The sequence below is a fragment of the Nomascus leucogenys genome, chromosome 4 (assembly GCF_006542625.1).
Source record: "Nomascus leucogenys isolate Asia chromosome 4, Asia_NLE_v1, whole genome shotgun sequence".
Lineage (NCBI taxonomy): Eukaryota > Metazoa > Chordata > Mammalia > Primates > Hylobatidae > Nomascus > Nomascus leucogenys.
In genome coordinates this window covers 36,309,271-36,313,458 of record NC_044384.1, presented here as the reverse complement: position 1 = coordinate 36,313,458, position 4,188 = coordinate 36,309,271, and the positions used below count along the sequence as shown (strand labels likewise).

General features: G+C 41.8%; 1 pseudogene across 1 annotated transcript; it reads right to left on the bottom strand.

Moving 5' to 3' along the window:
• Window positions 1-1,791: 1,791 nt before the first annotated feature.
• Window positions 1,792-2,432, bottom strand: LOC100596322 (annotated as a pseudogene). The gene has a single exon (XR_004029634.1). The product of XR_004029634.1 is annotated as a 60S ribosomal protein L29 pseudogene (transcript).
• Between the last annotated feature and the right edge of the window lie 1,756 nt (window positions 2,433-4,188).

The following is a 4,188-nucleotide window of genomic DNA, read 5'->3' as shown; positions in this document are numbered from 1 at the left end:
AGCAATATCACTGTATTGGTTTCTGACCCCTGCTCCCCAAACATTACATAAATTAGGCTCATTTACCTCGTAAAGAATAGGAACATATTCCAGGTGTTGCAGTTAGTGGGGTTTAGGGAGGTATACGTGTGTATGTATATGTATATTTCTCTCTAAAGTCTATTTGCATTACTTCTGAATCCTTTCTTGGTCTGTCTGTCTGTCTCTCTCTCTCTTTCTCTCTCTCTCGACCAAGAAAGAGACCTAGAGAGAGACCAAGAAAGGATTCAGAAGTAATGCAAATAGACTTTAGAGAGAAATAGACGGTGATTCAGGGTATATCAATTGTTTTATTAGGGTGACACAAGCTGTCAAGTTTTAACAGTGGTTCTATGAATAATCATGTCCTCAGAAGGAGACATTTGTTGTGTTCTAAGCCCTAGAGTCTCTTTTTATTTTGGTTTCTGACAACTCCATGAAGCAACTCAGACTTATCCGGGGTGCTATGCCACTGTAGGTAACACAAGTCTGTTGAGTTCTCATTCTGAACTACCAACCCGGTTCCTGGCCAGCCCATGGGTGCTGTTCCAGTTAGCTCTGGGGGAAGGTCCAGTCACATGGTACAAAACATGATAACCTATAAATAAGAAACTTTGCTAAGAAGCCAGACACAATTTCTATGGCAAGTCTTAAAAAATTATATCAAGTGAAGAGACAGTATTCACGAGAGTGATTTAAATTTTGTAGCACTAGCAATAAAAAATGATATATGCTCTAGTTTAAATTAAGGATGCCAACGTTTTTCAATAGGAAAACCGTGATATAGGTATAGAATATCTTAGGCTCTATTTCCTGCTATCTGTTCTTTCTTCTACAAGCTTCTAGAAAAAATGCCCAAGTCTTTTTCTGGCTGAGCATCACTAAGCACATCAAAAATTTAACTTATATTTTCTAAAAACTATAAAAATTATACATTTATGCAAAGAGTACAATAAGAGTTTCTGATGAAACTATAAATAGTGGGGCCATTTTTAGGGAGTAGGGACCCGGGGACAACATATGGGGTTATGCTGAAGGGGTTAGGTAAAGACAGGAAGTGTATCTATATTGGGTTGTTTTGGTGGATCAATTCCAAATACCTCCTTTCTCTTTTGTCCTATCATTTTGTCCTGTGAATATCTCTAGATTTCATGGCTTTGAGATTATTTCCCTGTGGTGTCAGTAATGTGTTTGTCTTCTTGGGCTTCTCAATGTACTTGAAGTAAAATCTGGAAGGAACAAAGTACTTTCAATCAGGATACCAGAAGACAGTTAACTTTGCATCCTTATTCATGTTTTTTTTTTAAAAAAAAGCAGCTGGGCACAATGGCTCATGCCTGTAATTCCAGCACTTTGGGAGACTGAGGCAGGTGGATCACCTGAGGTCAGGAGCTCGAGACTAGCCTGGCCAACACGGTGAAACCCTGTCTCTACTAAAAATACAAAAAAAAAAAAAGGGCATGGTGGTGGGTGCTTGTAACTCCAGCTACTTGGGAGCCTGAGGCAGGAGAATCACTTGAATCCGGGAGGAGGAGGTGCAGTGAGCTGAGATCGCGTCCCTGTAATTCAGCCTGAGCAACAAGAGCGAGACTCGGTCTCAAAAACAAACAAAAAACAAAACACAATTTTCCCTCTCATGCTGTGATAAATAAAAGAGAATATGAAAGATCTTTAAACAAATATTTTCTCTGTCTAGTCAAAACTTAACAGTTTAACCTTAATATAGACAGGAAGAACTATGAAATTCTTGTTTAACATAATAGGCTGAAAATATTTTTCTTTTTTTTTTTTTCCTGCCTCAGGTTTATTTGTACAAATAGCACAGGAGGACCCCAGCCCCATGCAGACGGTAGCCCAGGGGCGGGGGTGGGGGGTCGCACCAGTCCTTCTGTCCTCATGTTGGCAGAGATATCTACTCTGAAGCCTTTGTAGGGGCCTGGGCACCTTTGGGAGCCTGAGCTGGAACTGAAGCTGGAGCTGCAGCCTGGGCCTTGGTTCGATCCTTGGCCTTGGCCTTTGGCCGGCACAACCTGAGCCCCTTGGCAATACGGGCACGAGCACGCTTCCCAAGCTTGGGGTGGGCAATGTAGGCAAGTCGGTCGAGCTTGCGGCTGACACCCTTTGGGATCTTGGGCTTAACCTCCTTGGGCTTTATGAGGGCCTTAATAGACTCGGCACGTGCACTCATGGCCTTGGCATTGTTGGCCTGCATCTTCTTTAGGCCCTTCTTGTTGTGCTTCTTGGCAAAGCGCATGTTCCTCAGGAACTTGGGGTCCACCCCCTTAAGAGATTCGTATCTTTGTAATCAGGGTTTCTTGATACCATTTCTGTGCCATTTTCGGGACTGGTTGTGTGTGGTGTGGTTCTTGGACTTGGCCATGTCTGCACCTTAAGCCGTGGCTCCCGAAGCACCTAGAACCAGAAGAGGAAAATATTTTTCAAACGTGTACTATCTATTGCACATTCTGTTGGATTTGAATGGAAATGTAAGCCTTTTCTAATGCATAGGATTCCTTCTAGAGATGTATTAGGGAAGCATTAGCACAGAGACTCACATGATACATGGCATGCAAAGGTAATTTCCAAAGATGACTTTGAAGTAACCCACAGCAAATCACATTGGGTGTCATAATTTTCTCGTGTGTTCTAAACGTTCCTTGCTAATAAATGGCTTTTGTCAGTCAAGGATAGGCAGGAACACCCTAAAATTACTAAGGGTTGTTTTCCCCTGAATTTCTGCATGATCTGATCCCAAATCCAACTGATCTTTAAAACCCCATTGGATATTAGAATAGAGGAAGAACACATTTCATGTGTTAACTGGATGCAGTGTCTTCAAGCAATGAATGACTGACAGATGAAGCATGTTATTTTACAAACTGTTTTTTATTGTTTTGTTGTTGTTGTTTAGACGGAGTCTAACTCTGTCACCAGGCTGGAGTACAGTGGCACGATCTCGGCTCACTGCAACCTCCGACTCCCTGGTTCAAGCGATTCTCCTGCCTCAGCCCCTGAGTAGCTGGGATTACAGGCACACACCACCACATCCAGCTAATTTTTGTATTTTTAGTAGAGACAGGGTTTTACCATGTTGGCCAGGATGGCCTTGATCTCCTGACTTCATGATCCGCCCGCTTCAGCCTCCCAAAGTGCTGGGATTACAGGCGTGAGCCACCACACTTGGCCTTATAACATGTTAACAACAGAATTGTGCTCTGCTGCCTCCAACTTGACACTACTCCTGAGACAACTCATGGAACACCTCTAAAAATGTCAGCATCTTCCTAAGTACAATTGTCTTTGTTTCTTGTTGAACTACTATTAAGCCACTCTTTCCTGGACAATGTATGGGTACATGGGTTGATACACCAATATCAGAATTTAGACAACAGGGTAGAAAACTAGGTATATTATGATTTGTGTTCTTAATGGAAGCATTTCTCATGTGCACCCAAACATGCATCTTTTGTTTGTTTGCATATCAGCCATATAATTATTTTATAAAAATAAATGGAAATGTCTCATACTTAAGATTTTTGAAGCAGAGCAAAAGTACAATATAAGGGAAACCAAAAAAGATTTGATTGAGTAAAAGATTAGTGCACATAAATAGGTAGATAAAGTTGATAAATCAGATAATTTTGTCTTTGACTTAGGTGGTAATCTGAGGAGAATAATAAACCTTTTTTTTGGCATCAATAGTACTGTACTTGGAAAACTCCAAATGGAACCATTTAAGTGGAATTTAAAATTATATTTTAAGTGGGACATTAAAATGGAATGAGAGTTCAGCTAGGAGAAAAATATCTTGATTGTGGGAGCCCTTGGAACCATGCCAAATTAGGAAGAGTCAACCGAAAGGAACATTCTTTTTTTTTTATTATTTTTATTTTTTTTTTGAGATGGAGTCTTGCTCTGTCGCCAGGCTGGAGTGCAGTGGCACAATCCCGGCTCACTGCAACCTCTGCCTCCCGGGTTCAAGCGATTCTCCTGTCTCAGCCTCCTGAGTAGCTGGGATTACAGGCATGCGCCACTACGCCCAGCTAATTTTTGTACTTTTAATAGAGACGGGGTTTCACCATGTTGGCCAGGATGGTCTTGATCTCTTGACCTTGTGATCCGCCCACCTTTGCCTCCCAAAGTGCTGGGATTACAGGCGTGAGCCACCGT